This window comes from Cololabis saira, chromosome 2 (genome assembly GCF_033807715.1).
Source record: "Cololabis saira isolate AMF1-May2022 chromosome 2, fColSai1.1, whole genome shotgun sequence".
Classification (NCBI taxonomy): Eukaryota; Metazoa; Chordata; class Actinopteri; order Beloniformes; family Belonidae; genus Cololabis; species Cololabis saira.
Window position 1 is genome coordinate 36245416 of NC_084588.1, and position 19965 is coordinate 36265380.

A 19965-nucleotide genomic window follows, 5' to 3' on the forward strand; every position below is an offset into this window, starting at 1 on the left:
GGCAGATGACAAGTTGAAGTAATGATTTCCTACTGGGTTCAAGGATTACTAGGCATAAGTTTGAAGACTTTCAGAAAACATATTTAAATCTTCAGATTTGTTTTTGTTTTCTCAATAATGAAGAAAAATCACAGCAAGACCGAGCACAAATTGCAGGTTTCTATAAAACCACACTGCTGTACAAAGGTCTCATCTTTGTTGTTTGGTTGTTTTATCCAAATTTTAATGAATCCACAATTACTGACAAATGTCTTCCCACATACTTTTGAGTTTTTTCCCCAAACACAGAGAGACTGAGAGACGGTGCCTGGTTGCAGCTTACAGAAAGGTGCAGATGGTTTCAATGTTCGTTGAATTGTCTCATAACTAGACACAGCTGGAAAATGAAGTGATGATATCTACATAGCACAGAATCGCACGATGCTAAGAATTATATTAATGTATAGGTAAGTGAGTCTTCAGTGGGTCCTCCCTTAGAGCCCGTAATGATCACAATATTTAAATGGTTTGGGTTTTCTGTTGTCGTTTGCTTCTGCTTTCTGTTTTGTGTTTTGTTGTTTTACTGCTGGGATTTCAGGGGGTTTCTGTTGTTCATCTTCTGGATTTTTCGAAGTTAATTAGGATTTTCTCATGGTGTCCTAAATTCTGCTCTTTATCTTATTTCGAAAGGCTTCCCCTGACGTACTGTTGGTTCTAGTATGACCTCCCCTGTTCTCCTGTTCTTGCCAATTGTTAATGGTCGTGTCTCACTGGGCCCTGTGTCTATATATTGTTGCTGTTTTCCTTCCTTCCCTGCTGGTCTGTTGTGTTTGCCTGAGTTAGTTCCTGCCTAGTTCCTGCCTTCAGTGTCGTGTGTTAGCTAGGGTCCAGTTCCCACAGCACAACCAAGCACTAAGTTTACTGTTCTTAAGGAGATTGCCCCATACAGGTGTTCTTAGTGATGTTGATTAGGATTCAAGATTCTTTATTGTCATTGTTCATACTAGCTGTAGGCACCACGAAATTACAGGTGCTTTATTGGAGGTGCTGGTCCCGATATAGATAAAGTGCAGAGAAAATAGAAGTAAGGTAAGTAAAATATAAAAACAAATATGTAAGAATAAAAAAATAACAAAAATAAATAAAAAAGATTAATAAAACAATTAGATGTTGAAGGAAAACAATGCTACACAAATTTTTCAATATTTGTTTGAGAGTCAAGTTCTTGTATTCTTTGTTCCCATTTTTGTGTCCATATCTTAAAGAGACTGAAAATAAATATAGACAGTTAAAATTTGACAAAACAAGGGGTAACCTTTGACCTAGGGGTATTTTTCTGGTTAAATGAAAATGAGTTCAGTAAATCAGAATCTGTAACTTGTGTTTTAATTTATACCCTCGCTCTTTCTGTTTCAGTTTTTTGTGATACTTTTGAAGATAATATACAAAGAAACACAATGTACCTACATTCTTAATAGTCATTTCAGAATTGGATTCATAGTCAGGCGTTCATTGTAAACTAAGTGGACGATTACTGACAGATGGAAAAAATATTAACCTGCTGTAAAATCCGATGACAAGTTTCTGTTAATGGAAAAACAATTGAAATCAAGAAAAAGTATGTCATCCACATACAGGAAGTGAGTTTTAACTGTCGTATTGCGTATTCCGCAGAACGTGATTGTCTCTTCAATCATGTTTCTTTCGCAGATGACATCTTGTGTTCCCCAATACATACTCTTTTCATAATTCCTATTTTAAAAAAGCTAATTTATTTGGACGGTCTGTTTTTCAGATATTTGTTTTCCCGTGAAACTTGTATGTTTCATTCAGATAAAAAATGCCTCCACAGATTGAAGTCAAACTGTTAGATCCAGAGTTGCACAATGTTGAAGTAAGCTTGCAGAGGCAGTGGCAGTTAGCAAGAATGAAAAAAACTGATTACAGCTTGGTGCAGTTATGTTTCCTCCGCACAACAGTCTCTACGCTGGCCTAACAAGTCTCATAGTTTTGGAGCCACTTTGCTTTTCTGCAGATGGATGAAATGACCTCGCTGTGTGTGGGTGTCTGCAAATGACTGCGTGTGCCTATTTTGTTTCTGGATGTGAGAGTGTTAACATAACATTGTCTGTTATGCCGTGAACTGTAGTTAACACAGACAATAGACTTGATCCCACACCATGTGGCAGGGCTGGATATGGAAACCAAGCTGACTAAAAAGGATCTTTTACAGTGTGATACTGGCTCCTGCAAGGACAAAATAAAATATGCATCAAAAATAATTTAATCGATTTCAATGAATGTAGAAATATATATAAATATAACAATATATGATATAATATATTGAATATAGACAACACAGCGTTTACAACTGAGGAGACATATTAACAGGAAATATAGCTTGTCTGCAATGTTGTAACGCATAAACTGGTCACTCACAGCTCTTACGTGTGTTTGTGCGTGTGTTAGTGTACAGCGGTCAGACAGGGCAGGCTTTTGTGTAATTTCCTGAATGAAAAATGGCAGCTGATGTCAGAAACTCTGATCAGCAATGTACTGCCGTGTCAGCTGAAATGAGCGTTTCTCCCACTCTCTCGCTCTGGGTCTTCTTCACTTTTGGTCTGACACATCCACAGCAGTTTGTAGGTGTCAGACAGGAAGAAGAGGGGGAAGACAAATGAGAACACAGAAGAAAAATGCATTTGTCAAGCTCCAGAATTACCTTTTCTTGGTGTACTACATGAACTCAGGAAATATTTGAGTCTGACTAACAACATTAACATGAACCCACACACTAAACATTAGTAAAAGGGGCAAGCCTCTTCCCAACATCATAAACCACTCTGACAGAATATGCGTGCTTTTATTTTGCATGTCTGGATTTGTTTTGTGTGTGTGATAGTACATACAGTTCAAGACAGAGAACAAAATACTGAAGCACTTTTAAAGCAAGATGTATAAAAAAAGATGATGAAGAAAATATATTAATTAAAGCATCATCAAAGATGATATTCTGATTTTATTGGCTTTCACTGAGTAATATTACGCAGTGAATAAGACACCTTCAGTTGCATCAAGTCACCACCCTTAGGTATCGGATAAATATCATGAATTGTGGTGAAATGGTGTAATGTTGTCATGATAAAATGATCACAAGAGCAGTTCCTCTTGTTGATGCCATATGAGGGATGCACTACCTCTACTAAATGATGAAATGATAATCACACACAGTTGAAGTGATCACATAGTTAACCGTGTACAAGGTTTAACAGATGTGTAGTAAAAACTGGAGTTTACAGTCAATTTACTTTGTGTGTTTGTGTACAGTATGTGCTAGACCCACTGTAGATACCTATTCATTAGAAACATTAATTTCTAAAAGTCCTGATCCAATACCCTTGTCACATGTTCGTATCATGAGTCTCAACTGTGTACTAAAAAAAAGTCTCCCCCCACTTAGAAACAGCCCAAGAGCACCCTGGATACTTTTTGAATCATCATGAGTGGGGTTGATCAGAAGAATAGATATCAATGCCCGAGGCTCTGCAGCATACCAGGTGTCAGTTATCAAAATGTCTCAGCCTGTGTTTACCAGTCAGTCTCGCAGAAGGCTGCATAAAACACCAGTGGTGGATATGGTTTTAGTTTGTGAGACGAATAACCTTGAACTTAAAGATGCAAAACACTTATATACCACTTAACCCTAGCCATATTTAGTGTGGCAGTAATTGTCTATCTCTTTATTTAGCACTTGGTACTGATGGCATACTGGTGAAGGTATGGAAGTGTCTATGAGACACAGCAGTTGAATATTTATCTAGACCAGGGATGTCCAAAATCGAGGTCCAGTATCCTGTGGTGATGTTTCCTTGTTTCATCACACCCTGATACAAATGACTGTGTCATCACCAGAGTTGTCCAGACCTTTATGACAAGCTGATGATGACCATTAATTATAATCAGGTGTGTTGATGCAAGGAGACATCTAAAGCCTGCAGGAAACCATCCCTCGAGACCCACCTGATCTAGACTGGTCAACAACGTCTTGCAGTGAAGGAATTTCCGAAGAGAGGAGGACAATTGTGGTGACAAAAGTGCTGATTTAAAAGCGCAAGTGTGAAAGGATGTCTGATGAGCTACACAATGAATCCCTGGGACAAAGTAGTGGAAGCTGGCTTAAGAAAATGTCCCAGTTTATGTGCATCAGCATGGTTACAGGACGAGAAACTGACTGAGAAGTATAGAGAAGGTCAAAAGAGGTTACACCATACTGCTCTAGAGTTAGAGAAAGCATACAACAGAGTGCTAAGGGGCAAATTGTGGCATTTCAGAAGGAAGTCCTGAGTGGAAGAAATGTATGTTAGAGTGGTAAAGGACACACAGGAGGACAGCATGACAGCAGTGAGGTGTACAGTAGGACAAATGGATGGGTATCAGATTGAAGCAGGACTCCATCAAGCATCAAAGACTGGCTCTGAGCCCCTTCTTGATAAGTATATTGATGGATATACATTGAAAGATGACAGTGTGATCTAAAGGTGGAAGACCACCTAAAGAGGTGTAGATATGCAGAGTGAAAAGGAATAAAAGTCAGCTGCAGCAAGACAGAATACATGTGTACAGATGAAAGGGATGTGGGAGGAACTAGTGGATGCAAAGAGCAGAGGTGAAGAAGGTGCAGGAATTTAAGTACTTGGATTCAGCTGTGCCGAGCAACGTGGAGTATGAGGTGAAGAAGAGAGTGCAGGCATGATGGAGTGGGTGGAGGAAATGTCTGGGGGTATCTGTGTTAGAAGAGAAGCAGTAGAAGTAAAGAGAAAAGTCTACAAGACAGGATTTGGCTTGAGGATGGCAGCACTGACTAAGAAGACAGAACCACAGCGGAGATTAAAGATGTTAAAGGGGACCTATTATGAAAAACACATGTTTTCTTTCTTTAACATATATAAAGTGGTTTCCCCTTAGGCTGCCAACTCAGAGAAGGAGGAAAGCAACCAAATTCTGCAGTGTCTGTACAGCCGCCCGGATGATCCATCCAGTGTGATGTGGCCTCTACGAGCCGGTCAGATTCTGCACACTTTCGTTACGTAACCAAAATGCAAACCACGCCCACAACTAATTCCGTGTCCTAACTGCATGCGAGTGTCCGACTATTGCATCGCACTGCGTGACATCGGATGCTCTCTTTCCATCTCCCTCCAGCCAGCTGCCACTTTATTGAGGTTTTTGTAGTGAAATGAGGAGGTATCATAGAGATAACTTCTCATTTCAACTAACTGGATCAGCCGTTCCTCATCCGTGATTTTTTCTACAGCGCTTTCAACCGGCTTTCAACGCGAGCGACAGGAAGAAAATAGAAGCAGGGTGTCCGACAAATGTTCAGCTCAAAACGGCGCGCCGCGTTGTGCTGCGCAGTGCTGCGTTGCTACGGCCAGTTAGGACAGTCCAATAGAAAATAAAGCAAATGGAATTGATTTTGTCGCTGACGCTCGCTCGCATCGCATGCAGTTAGGACACGGTAACTCCGCCGGCCGAAGCTTCCACCATTTTTTTTTGTAGCGGTGTATCGCGTAATTCAGGCAGCCAATCAGCACAGTGCCTCATTATCATAGCCTCCCCGCCCCCTTAGAATCAAGCATAGAGAATGAGGTTAGAAACGGTAAAGATAAAGAGATGGCCCAGAGGCTGAATTTCTAATTTATATAGAAAAAACAATCAAAAGCTTGTTTTTAAGACATTCAAGGCCTGTTTAAAATAGGTATAAGATGCAATAATAGGTCCCCTTTAAGATTTTCTTTGGAAGTGGCAAGGATGGATAGGATTAAAAACATGAAGATCAGAGGAACAAAGGGGGATGGGCGTCTTTGAGATGAATCAAGAGTAGTTTGACTGAGAACCCTGGGCACATGGAGAGGGATGGATGGTAAATACATGGGAAGAAGGACGCTGGAGCTGTCAGGCAGGAAAAAAGGGGGAAGGATCAAGGCAGGAGAGGAACAGCTGAAACTCTTAACATCGTTACTTATCTCTATTTTTGTTAAAGTCACCAATTAAGGAAGAAAAAAAACTGTCCCTTCCTCTATCTTGTTATTTTACAGAATAACACAGATTGAATCTTGGCCGCTTATCTTCGTGTATTTCCTCCCGTCCAAGAGCGCAGTTGCGCAAACTCGAAGCAGATATCTGATATTTGAGGCAACAAGTTTCCACTGAGGATGTTCAGCCTCTTTCTGCAGCAGAAACACTTCAGGAAACCGTGACGCACTGGGAGAGGGCTGAGCTCTCTTAAAGCTGGTGACAGTCCGGCTCCTCTCACTCCCTCCTCGCCGCGCAAAGACGCAACAACTTGGACACACGTGCCTTTTTTATTTTGTGTTTTGTTGAAGGAAGATACGCCCAAGGATGAAACTAATCCTGCTTCTCATCATCTCCTGCGTGGCCTTACATAACGGATCGGGTAAGTGGACAATTAAAATGTACTTTTCCAGCTGTTGAGTACACTGAGGTGTTTTTATTTTTTATTTTAGGTGTTCATCCTGTCAAATATACTCTTTTATATGTTTTTTAAAAAGTCACTGACTTCTCAAACTCGATGGTCTTTCACGAGAAGTAAAAAGAGGGAGCTGTTATCTGGAAACTGACTCTGTGTCGGCAATTGTGCGATTACTGTAAGTTATTCTGACTCATTTGGCCTATGTAAGCACTTTGCTGTGGTAGATCAACATCCTCCTACCTGTCAAGAAGACTAACAACCGTAACGATCCTCTAAAATACAGCTTCCCCCCCTTACGGATCTCGGAATGTACCTCCAACATAACATACCATGATGCTATGAGAAAAATATGTGGATCCCCTCTCTGCTGCAGTTCAGATCAAAATGGAAAGAGCAACTGCGTTTCACTTTCCGACCTAAGTTTCTATGATGCTTCTTGAACTCTCTGTGCGTGTAAAGCAACATGTCTGGCCTCCGTCACTGACTAAAACGAGGAAGGAAACTGATTTGGGGAAATTCTACACAAATGTGCCTTTCTAATAAGCAATGTGCTTTTGTTTTTACTACATTGTAGCCCATCTGGCATTAAATGATGCCTCCATGGCCAACAAAGAAAGAGGCCCCAAAAGATTATGTAAAATGGTTTTTCGTTTGTTTTGTTTTAATCATTATGATCATGATTTGTATGCTGTTCTGTATTGCCAATAGCCCCTTATAATTTCGTACCTTAAGGACAGACCAACAGGTAATTTTGAAAACATGACAAAAGTCCTAATAGTAACTTTATAAAGGAGTTAATAGAAGAATATTGAAACTAATTTATGGTGAAAATTGAGAATGAAATGATTATTATAGCTGAATTTACTCGGTTTCAATAAAATTGTTCAGCCAAAATATATCAATTGTATTAGCAATTATATGCCACAAGTTGTATTATGCTTGCTAACTTTTTTCTTAAATGTGTTAACTGTCAGTTACGACGTATTAGGGCCAAACTAAGACAAAAAAATTACGAGAATAAAGTCATAATATTACGAGAATAAAGTCGTAATATTTTGAGAATAAAGTCGTAATATTACGAGAATAAAGTTGTAATATATTATAAATATATAAATATAACTTCACAAGATGCTCAATATTCCTCATTTTAACACAGGGAGAAGATTCTCGTGAATTTCTGAAGTTCTCATAAATTACCACTTTATTTTCATAATATTACGACTTTATTCTCATAAATTACCACTTTATTCTAGGAATTTTATGACTTTATCCTCGGAATTTTACGACTTTATTCTCGTAATATTACGACTTTATTCTCGGAATTTTACGACTTTATTCTCTGAATTTTACAACTTTATTCTCGTAATTTTACGACTTTATTCTCGTAATATTACGACTTTATTCTCATAATATTACGACTTTATTCTATTACGACTTTATTCTCGTAATTTTACGACTTTATTCTCGTAATATTACGACTTTATTCTCATAATATTACGACTTTATTCTATTATGACTTTATTCTCGTAATTTTACGACTTTATTCTCGTAATATTACGACTTTATTCTATTACGACTTTATTCTCGCAACATTACGACTTTATTCTCGTAATTTTTACGACTTTATTCTCGTAATTTCCAAATTTTTTTGTCTTAGTTTGGCCCTAATACTCCGTCGTAGTCAGTTACTCAGGTACAGTTGAAATGTGTAGTCACAGGAAGCATTGCTTAACAACCCTCCACTTTTTCAACAACGTGTACAACCGAAGGTGATCTTGCCTTCATTTTGTAATCCCCAGGATTTCAACATGTACTGACTTTTCTCCCCAAATCCTGATTTCTACATTAAATAGTTCCTTGTGAAAAAATAACTGAATATAACCAGACAAGCTACAAAACCAGACATATAGGTTATGTGTTTATTAAAAAACTGAGATGGTGCTGCTTCCTTTTCTAAGACATCACTGAAGAGAAATAACAGCTTGGAGGCCAGTGAGACCAACCATTACTTTAACATGTTGCAGAAACGTGGCATGATCTTATGAAACCCTCTCAACATGGAACTAGAAAACCAACTAACCAATCCAAATAATGTTGCCCAACAACGCTCTAACTGACACGAGTGTGTGGTTTTAACCTCCTCAGACCCAAGCTCTTGTTTGGATTTTTTTTGTTTGGACACTTTCGTCCCTCTTATGATCAACTATTAAGTGGACATCACAGGCCTAAGAAGGTTGAATATTGTGAATGGAAAAATGCATAAACTGCCTATAAATAATCATTTGTTTCTTTTCAGGAGCACCAACATCAGCTGTGTACAAGTTTGTGAAATGCAATCCCAAGGATGGCCAGGCTAACTGCAAGACTTACCAAAGTACTCGGATGCCATGGAGTCCAGATCTGCCAGGCAAACTGCCTGCCTCTGCTGCACAGTATCTGTAAGTACTCAGGTGTTGTGTGCATGCATGCCTCTGAGTGTTCAGGCATTGGATGTGTTGCTATTGTTGTTTTCGTTGTTTGAGAATTGCTTTGTGGAAGGAGGAAAAAGTGTTTTGGTTGCAAAACTGTACCTCGGTGTTAAAAGGAGTCTGGAAAAAAACCCATCATCATCACAAAAGGCAGTTGTCAGACAAATACAGGCTTTAGATGTAGAAATGCTGATGTTGCATTGGATGATTTACCTTGGTTAACGCAAACCTCCAGAAACCCAATCTCTTGCTTTATGTATGCTGCGCACATTCATGCGTTGTGTGTTTCAGCGGGAAGTTAAGTGTAAGGTAGTTGGCCAAGAAAGGCAAAAATAGCGCAGAACGCGACTAGATAAAGAAGGACGAAAAGCTGCAGCAAGAAAGATCTGAAGAGTCCCAGAGAACAGAATTTGACTACTTACCATTTTAAAAATGTTTTCATTTTTGCTCATTTTAATGTTTTCTGGAGAGTATGTGACTCCACTCCATGATCTGCACAGGAGAATTTCTTTTTAATCTGCACTGTAACAGTCGAGATGCATCAGTATACATTTAAAAAATAAAATGCGTTCAAAGCAAGGGCAAAACTTATTTCCTGCTTATAGCATTTTGATGCTATATATATATATATATATATATATATATATATATATATATATATGTGTGTGTATATGTGTGTCTTTCTAATATACTGTATGACTTGGCTGTGGAAGCAAACTTGAACTCTGCATGCTTCAGATACCAGCTAAGAGGAAGTGCAGTTCGCTTTGAGATAGTTTACTGACACAGATGTGTGAAGATGTGGGTGAAGACCCACTCAGCGTATGATTTATGTTCATATTTGCCCTTTCCCCTTTTTTCCCACTCAACACTGAATAAAGATTTCGTAAACAGCTCTACTTTCATCACCTCTCAGATGTCATATCAGCAGATATATGTATATTATAATGATAATGTTTTAAACCTGAGGAATATTGTATTACAGTATATCATGAAATAAGAGGCCAATTCAAAGTATTTGTCTGTAAATAATCTTATGGAGGTCTATCAGTCCAACTAAGGTTCTCGGCAACCAGTGCATCACAGGTTAAACTCTTTGATTGGATATAAATTTGAGATTTACCAAAAATTCTGTTCCATTTTTATTAAAAACTATAGATTTAACTTTGTTTTCTGAAATTGAGGTTGTTTTGCAGTAGTTTTGAGAATTAAAGCAAGTCAATAGAAGCCTATTTAGTGTGAGCAGTTTATTATTTAATCAATGACAGTGGAATAGAAATTTTCATTTAACTCTTATAAAGATGGACAAACTGTTACCATGACGCAAAGTTTGACTGTCGGATCAAAAGACACAATCAGAGGCTTAACTTGGCTTCCAGGAGGATTCATACGCTCCTGTGAGTGACTTAGTTTGTCCAAAAGTATAAATAAAACCTAACAGTTATTTGGGGAAGAAATCAGACCTGTATATGCATTACTCTTCATGGTTTTAAGGAAGAATTCCAGTGTTCTCGTATGCTTCGGGTAGATTCCTCAGATTTTTCCATTTAGTTTAACTTGGTCAAAATTCAAAAATGCAGTCTGCTGAAATTACTGATCCCATATCTTGAGTTCATAGTGCACACGAGAAGGGATGTTTTAATCTACGTGAGTGGCTGCTGAAAAAAAATGTCACAATCTAGGTTTTAATACAGCTTCCTCTTTTAGAGTTCCTCTTATTCATCAATCCTTGCAGCCACATCGTTTAAAGAAAAAACTGCTTTAAAAAGCAGTTATCTAAAAAAAACAACATGGTTTGAATCTTAGATGGGCGAAAAAATGAGTGTGTGAGTCAAAGTGCTCTAGCATTTGTTCACAAACCTGCTGCAACAAGAGTTCCTCAAAATTTTACAATTGGACTTCATATATGATGCTTCTTTGAATAACTACAGATACACAAAAAATGGGCAGAAATGGGCAAGTGAATGAAATAGGCTGCCAACAAAGTGAATGCCTTTTAAATATAGTGGCGAAGTCTTGAGTGCTGCCGCTCTTGTTTTGTTTAGGGTTTTCTAGCCTCCATCATTAGAGCTTGTCACGGTTTCAGCAGCAGCTCTCCTTTTTTTTTCAGTTCGTTCTCAACAGGAAGTCAGGGGAAGTGTTGAAAGGAAGTGGGCCGTGACGTCTGGTGGGCCGCCACTTCTGGTCTATTGTTTTATATCTGTACATGTGCCATGCTGGTCTGCTATAAATGTTTTTAGAGGCACAGCCAGAGTTGTAAAGAGTCATAAATTATTTTACTCAAGTGAAAGTAACTGAAATGGTGGCGTTCAGAAGAACGTTCCTTTAGTAAAAATCAACTACAGTAAATCAAAATGTAATAGCTTTAAAAATGTAGGCTATGTCTTTAATGTGTACTTTGGACCATTTGTGTGTAGACTACACAGCGCAAGCGCATGTATTTTTTGCAAATCAAATCTACAACATGGTGTGCACCAATTTATCAAAACATGGTTATTTGATAAGAGATTTTAGATGAATACCCTTTGAACTGACCTTTACTGGTTACTGTCAATTAGAAATTCACTTGTTGCACATTAATAGTACACAAGGAACCGTATAATGAAGAATCATGATATAACGACGCGATTACTTTAATAGTACTTGTGAAAGGGCAATTTTGTCAGTTAAACGTGGATTGGGTTTCCATTTTCTTAATGTTCAGCATCAGTTAAATGTACCTGACCTTTTAAATGAAAGGCCTGGCATGCCACGATGGATGATTAAAAGTAATTGAAAACTAATTTAAATTCAAATCCATCAAAAATAAATGTAACCCAAGGAAAGTAAAACTAGATTTTCATTTGTCAAAATGTTAAATGAACAAAATACTTTGACACTCCTTCCATCACTTAGTCCCAAATTACATGTAAACGTTAAATGGTTACCCAATAATTATACAGTGGATTTATAGCTTTAGTTTTTCTCTGATCCTTGAAAAGAGGTCTACAGAGCAATTCAGGCTACAATAGTCAACTCTGATACTGTAAGTCCTTGTTGTCTGTAAAAAGAAAATCCTTAACCATTCAACAGTAAGTGAAGGAATGATAAATCTAGAGAAAAATGCAGAGGTGCAGTATACATTTCCTGGCCTAAAGAAAAAATCGATGACGAATGTTTTGTTTAGCTGCCTTTGGCTTTGATCACAATCTTGCACTCACAATGGCATCAGTGGATGAGCTCATGAAATATCACAACATTTATTTCTGTCCATAGTTAAATTATTTTTTGACGATATGTTTTATTGATGATGGGAGAGACAAATCACTGTGTGAAGCACATCCCAAAGATTAAAATTTGTATATAAAGGAACACATCATCCACATTTTGTAAAACAGGAACAAAATTACTGCATCTTATCTAATATTCCCCAACTTCTGCTCCTCCAAAGTGACTTTACTATGAAATATGATTTTTGGATCCAGTTTCTTTTTAGATTTTTTTTTTTTTTTTTTTTTTAAGGATTAAGAACTGGTTAAGGTTAGAACATCAGCCTTTGTTAAACTGATGCCATTAAACACACATCTGATCAAAATGTCCTTTCTCTGGATTACGGACTGATGATCCCCTTCGTCTTGATTAAACAAAACAAACAAACCTTGTCAGACACACAAAACCACCTCTTTCTGTGTCATCTTGTGCTGAAAATCATGTTGTGTGGCTTGACAAGAATCCAGAATTAGTTTTTCTCGGCACAAAATTAAACATTAAAGTTCTGTGACTATTTCACTAGACTGGTATCTCAAATAAAGGTGGGGGGGCTTTTTAGCTACCAGACTTACTTTAGATTTACGTTGGTTGTTTTTTTGGGGAGGGGTTATTATTGTCATTGTGATTTCATGCCATAAAATAATGAAGGGGAAAAAAAAACAAGTTTAGTCTTTAAACATACTGTAGATGTTTTCTTCTAATGGAATCATCTACTCAAGCTTTGTGATGTCACCAAACTTCCCCGACTAATATGATGAAGAAAAGGCGTAGGGAACAGGAGTCGGCCCGTACAGCCTGTACACTCCCACGCAACATTAGTGGCGTAATCATGGCAAAATGTAGTTGCATGGTGTGCTGCAGGCAGGGGAGGACAGGAAATTGCACTGGTAAAAGTACTGGAGCCAGCACAGTGAGTTATCAACAGGACTGTAAATTAAACAGCGGAAACGAACTCTGTCACCATATTCTTACTGGCCCCGACTCTTTTTCTCTGCCACTGTACTTGTAGAAGAATGTTTCTTAAATTATTTGTGATAATGTTCCTTTTGTTTCACCACATCCCAATAAAGAGATGTATTCCGATGTAGTCATTTGTAAAAGCTTTCAATTTTCATGATACGAGTTGAAAAAGTATTTATTGAACAGGAGCGTACTCCCTGGAACTCAAGAGTCAAACTCAATTCAATTTTTTCCCTCTAACTTTTATTCTTTTATGCAGAGATGCAGAGCCAGAGAAGGGTGAAAGTCCACAAATGGAGAAGGAAGACCACGGAGTGATGGTGGGAGAGGAGGAAGCACCAATGATGTTCCCGGGGGAGGAAGGATCTGGAGGTTATGAAGGTTCTGCAGCAGAAGGTCCATACTTGGCAGACTCAGCCACAGCAGCCGAGGCAGGATCTGGTGAGCCCTGGACAGCTGATGTTCAGGAGAAAGGTATATTAGGGCTAAAATGTGGACATTTTATTTTTCCTTTACTTCCTTCCCTTTCTTTTTCTTAGCTGCTCCATGGATGTTTATCTGTGCTTATCTTCTGTTTCACAGATGGAAATGTGAAGACCATGAGGAAGTGGTTCCCCAGCCGTTCTTTCACTGGTGAGCCAAAACCCACAGAGCAGGACCTCAAAGAAGACCACCTTCTGAAGCTGTAGGTGCACAGGAGGCCTGCTTCTATCTGACTTGATTCAGATAGTAAAACTAATATTATAACACCACCTGCTGGAAAAACCCGGTCACAGAGATCAAATATATATATTTTTGGATTTTCAGTGAGATTGTTTTAAATGATTTCCTTAACAAGCAAAAAGAATAATTTTGACATTTTCAAAAAAAGATATCAAAGTATTGGTCCACATAAATTAAATTTTGTCTAAGTAGCATATGACCAGTCCAATGACCAGTATTTGTGCTTCCTTTTGCAATTCAGCATCTTTAATATGCTTTGTACTATAAATTAAAATATGCTTTTATATCCTTACAGTGCAATAAGATAATGCATTTGTCTGTGCTTGGCTCACTTTGTGCAGTTCCATTGTTTGTTTTTTTTGTTTCTTTTTTATTTATAAACTGCACAAGGATTCTTTTTAATGATTTGATTCCCTTTTTCTCAAATGTTGTGGTGTGCTACAAATGGAAGACGATGCAATATATATTCTGGTTTGAAGACTGGATTTAAGAATTTTGCGGATATAAACCCCTCAGAATCAGGTTCACACAGTCTTAACTAATGAGAGAAATATGCATAACGAAAATACATGTCAAACATAAACAATGTAAGATTTCTATATAGTCAACATTGTTCAGTGTGCATTTAAAATACTTCTATCAATAAATGATTTAAAAATAAAATATATATTCAAACATTTGTTTCCTGTATCTTTTATACCAACTACTGGTATTTCCTTGGAAATACCTTGGTCTCTGCATCAGTTGTCAGTTCGTCCAAGCATGACCTTGTAAATGTGTACCAATGAGCCAAACTCCTGGTTGACAACGAAGGCCATCCCACTGGAGAGTACAGTTCATAATGGGGTTAATGGGTCAAGGCCCTACAGTTCATAATAAACCTCAGAGAAGCATGATACAGAGTCAATCTTTCTCAGGCAGAAGCTTTCATATACAACAGATCTCCATAATCGAAAATGGATAAAGTTGCAGTGACAAGGCGCTTTTTAACCAAGTTTCTCAACATGGGCTTTGAAAGAGAGCCCGTCATCAAGCAAGATACCAAGATACAGTAGTTGTACAAATGAACCACCTCAATTTAATTTCCCTCAAGATGTGGGGATAATTTGCAGACCCTTCCTAGAGTTTGAAAACTACATTAGTTTTGTCAGCATTAAGGACTCGTTTTAGCTGCAGAAGTGTGTACTGCACCACATCGAAAGCTTCCTGCAGAGATTCAACAGCATAAGCACAGGATGAGCCAAAGCAGTAATGTGTCATCGGCATAAAAATGCATACTAGCATCTGACTCATTTTGTCCTAAATCATTAACGCACATAATGAGAGGTCCTAATATATATCCCTTTGGCACCTTCTTGTGGAAACTCAAAAATTCAGAACACAAGCCATCATATTTAATACATTGGGTCCTCTCACTCAAATAATTTGTGAACCAGGAAATTACTTGATCTGACAAACCAAAACTGATAAGCATACGCTTCAAAACTGTGTGGTCCACATCGTCAAACGCCTTTGTCAGATCAATAATGGTGCAGCACGGTATTGCTTTTTATCAAGAGCAACAAGTATAATGTTAATCGCCTTTGTAGGCGCAGTGATGGTGCTGTGCTTTTTCCTAAGGGCTGATTACGGTTTTGAAAGCTCATTTGAGTATATAAACTTTTTAAGTTGATCACACACAAGAGATTCTAGAATTTTTGACAAGACGCACAAATTTGATATTGGCCTGTCGTTAGAAGTGCTGGATCACCTCCTTTTAAGAGAGGGACAACAAAATCTGACTACTAAACTGAAGGAATTTCTTTGTTTTCAATCGATAGATTAAAAAGTATTGTAAAAGGCTGTTCAATAAAATCAGCAGCCATTTTCAAAAAGTAAGGCTCTATCAAATCTGACCCAGGGGGGTTTTCTGTGATTCAGTTTTGAGAATAAGTAATTTTTTGATCTAGTCTTTTTAATAAGACAAGTACATGTATTTCTTAGTCGTCTAAAAATAGACCAATCACTGGCATAATCACCCTTTTCTGGCTGTGGTCCATGCCCCATTACGCTGAAGAATGACATCAGACAATTATGGAGAGAACCAGGGGTTTTCTCGCCCCTTCACCCTGAATTTCCTAATAGGAGCAAGCTTATTTACAATTTTCTCAGTTTTCCTTAAAGAAGGCCCAAGCTAGCTCAACATCTGGCAACAGACCCATATGTTACCATTTAACCAAAGACAAATCATGGTGATAGGCTTATTCATCAAATATCTTTAAATTCCTCTTGAAAATGATGTATGGTTTACATTTGGGAATTTTTGTGTCTCTGCAAGCTGCAACTACACAGTGATCACTCAAATTATTGCAAAAAACACCCAAAGATGAACAATTATGAGGAGCATTTCTTAGAATTAAGTCCATCAAAGTGGACTTTTCAGGACTTTTAAAATAATATATTTTTTAGTGTAAGCATGTTGTGGTACACTAAAACATTTCGCATGGTGTCACACTGGTCAACTGGTCCAAAGGCATAATGACGCATGCGCGTACTCTATAGCCTGTATTCCTTTAGGCTAGCTTCCCCTGAAAATCTGTAGTTGCTATGGTTACTTGTCCTAGCAAGTGGCAAAAATTACAGCAGAAATTACTCGAACAGCACATAATATACCGGAATTGAAAGTAAAGAAAAAAGAAAAAAGTGACCCTGTAAGGAGGTTGAGTGTGTGCCGTTTAGAGGGTTTATCCCCTGTGTAGGCAGTGCAGGTTCGAGTCCCGTCCTGTCTTACCTTGCTGCATGTCTTCCACCCTCTCTCTCCCCATTTCCTGTCCACCTTCTTTCCCAACAAAGACCACAAGTGCCACAAAAATCTTGAAAAGAAAGTTTGTTTTTTTTTCCGGGAAAGTACATACAAAGCGGGTATAATGTAAGGAGTTGCTGCAATATCATGCCACATGTAAAATGAATAAGTTAAATTTGAAAAATACTTTAGTTATCTCTTTGCGAATTTCCTGTGTTCAGGCATGAAAAATAGCTACCATGAGGTTTAATTTCGAGTAGAGTCCATAACAAGCTCCAGGCAGTGTTACGTCTTCCGGTCAATGGGAGTACGTGACTGCTGTTTCTCCCTGCGCCACTTACACGTCGGACAAAAGGTTTGAACACAAGACTACGGCTTTGAAGACGGTGACACTTTCGCTACACTATCTAGTAAAATGAGCAGGTGCGCAGTCGACGGATGCCTTTTTATACTCCATCAATTTTCCATAAATCAACTCTCTCTCTCTCACCTCTTTCTTCACCAAGACGGTCCGGTACACCGACCGCATAACTGTGGACACTGTGAACTCCTCCACCCCCCAGGACTTCCCCACCCACCCGGAGAAGGCACGTCACCCTTGTTCTCCCGCTGAAGAACCATGGCCTCGGTTTTGTTTTTCTTTTTGTTTTTTTGTTTTAATATTTTTATCCCCGATTTTGCTCTACCTAAGTGACAGTCCTGGGCATTGCCATCCTCTACCCACCCCAGGAGGCCCTGCACTGAGCTCAGGTCTCCTCCTTAACCTGAGGAGTGAGCAGGCTTCTCTGGCCGGACGTAGCGCGTGGAAGGATCACGTTATTCCAGCCAGATCCCCCCCACCCTATCTGCCGCCCCGGTTGGGGCAGTGTGTAGCCCAGGATGCATGTTTTTGTGACGGTAGCTCACATTAGCTACCCAAGGGAACACGGGGAGAACATGCAAACTCCACACAGAAAGGCCCTTTCGCCTTCGCCAACCCCACCCAGGATGTGGGCGCTGAAGTCATGGGGGAACTAACACGCACTTCAGCGCCCACAGCGTGCGGGAATCGAACCCAGGACCTTCTTGGTGTGAGACGGCTGCACTACCAGCTGCGCCACCTTGCCCCCCATGGCCTCGGTTTTGGAGGTGCTGATTCTCATCCCTGCCGCGTTGCACTCGGCCTCAAACCGCCCCAACACATGCTGAAGGTCCCCGTCCGATGAAGCCAACAGGACAACATTATCCGTAAAAAGGAGAGATGAAATCATGTGCTTCCCAAACCGGATCCCCTCCGGCCCCTGGCTACGCCTAGAAATCCTGTCCATAAAAATGTCCATATGAACAGAACCGGTGACAAAGGGCAGCCCTGCTGAAGTCCAACATGCACTGAGAACAAGTCTGACTTACTGCCGGCAATGCGAACCAAACTCAGATTACATAGAGACCAGACACCCCTTAATAGAGGGCCCTGGACCCCATACTCACTGAGCGCCCCCCACAGAATGGCACGAGGGACACGGTCAAATGCCTTCTCCAGATCCACAAAACACATGTGGACTCGTTGGGCAAATTCCCATGAACCCTCAAGCATCCTGCGGAGGGTATAGAGCTGGTCCAGTGTTCTACCACCGGGACGAAAACCACATTGTTCCTCCTGAATCTGAGGTTCAACTATTGGCTGTATCCTCATCTCCAGTACCCTGGCGCAGACTTTCCCAGGGAGGCTGAGGAGTGTGATCCCCTATAGTTGGAACACACTCTCCGGTCCCCCTTTTTAAAAGGAGGGACCACCACCCCGGTTTGCCACTCCAGCGGCACTGTCCCTTTCTTCCATGCAATGTCGCAGAGGCGTGTCAACCAAGACAGCCCTACGACATCCAGAGACTTGAGCCACTGAGGAGCTTACGAACCACCTCAGTGACCTCGGCTTGGGTGATGGATGAGCACGTCCCCGAGTCCACACTCTCTGCTTCCTCAATGGAGGGCATGTCAGTCAAATTGAGGAGATCCTCAAAGTATTCCTTCCACCGTCCAATGATGTCCCCAGTCGAGGTCAACAGCTCTCCACCTAAACCATAAACGGTGTTGGCAGAGTACTGCTTCTCCTTTCTGAGGCGCCGAACGGTTCGCCAGAATTTCCTCAAGGCCGACCAAATTTCTTCTTCCATGGCCTCACCAAACTCAAGTTTTTGCCTCCAGGACTGCCCGAGCTGCGGTTTGCTTGGCCTGCTAGTACCTATCTACTGCATCAGGAGTCCCACAGGCTAACATAGCCTGTGGGACTCCTTCACAGGCTATGTGAAGAAGAAGATGGGACTCCTTCTTCAGTCTGACGGCATCCTTTACTTCCGGTGTCCACCACCGGGTTCTCGGATTGCCGCCACGACAGGCACCAGAGACTTTGCGTCCACAACTTCGAGCCGCCGCGTCGATAATGGAGGCAGAAAACATGGTCCACTCGGACTCAATTGTCCCCAGCCTCCCTTGGAATTTGTGAGAAGTTCTCTCATTGATGAGAGTTGAAGACTTCCCTGACAGAGGGCTCAGCCAGACGTTCCCAACAGACCCTCATAATACGTTTGGGCCTGCCCGGTCTGTCCAACTTCCTCCTCCGCCAGCGCATCCAACTCACCACCAGGTGGTGATCAGTTGACAGCTCAGCCCCTCTCTTCACCCGAGCATCCAAGACATACGCCGAAGATCAGATGAAACGACAACAAAGTCAATCATTGACCTCCGGTCTAGGGTGTTCTGGTGCCACGTGCACTGATGGACACCCTTATGCCTGAACATGGTGTTAGTTATGGACAAACTGTGACTAGTATTGTTACTATTGTTACTAGTATTGTGACTTATATTATATATATCTTTTACTTTTTTACCTTTTTACCCCCTTCCCCGCATGCGTGTGTGTGTGTGTGTGTGTGTGTGTGTGTGTGTGTGTGTGTGTGTGTATGTTAAGTGTACTGGGGAAATGTGAGTTTCCCCATTGAGGGAGTAATAAAGGACTATCTTATCTATCTTATCTTAGCACAGAAGTTCAACAACAAAGCATCACTCAGGTTCAGACGGGGGAGGCCGTTCCTCCCAATCACGCCTCTCCAGGTCATTGCCCACGTGAATGTTGAAGTCCCCCAGTAGAAAAATAGAGTCCCCAGTTGGAGCACTATCAAGTACTCCTCCCAGGGACTCCAAGAAGGCTGGGTACTCCGCACTGCTGTTCGGCCCGTAGGCACAAACAACAGTGAGAGACCTTTTCCTGACCCGAAAGCGCAGGGAAGCGAACCTCTCGTTCACCGGGGTGAACTCCAACACATCGCGACTGAGCT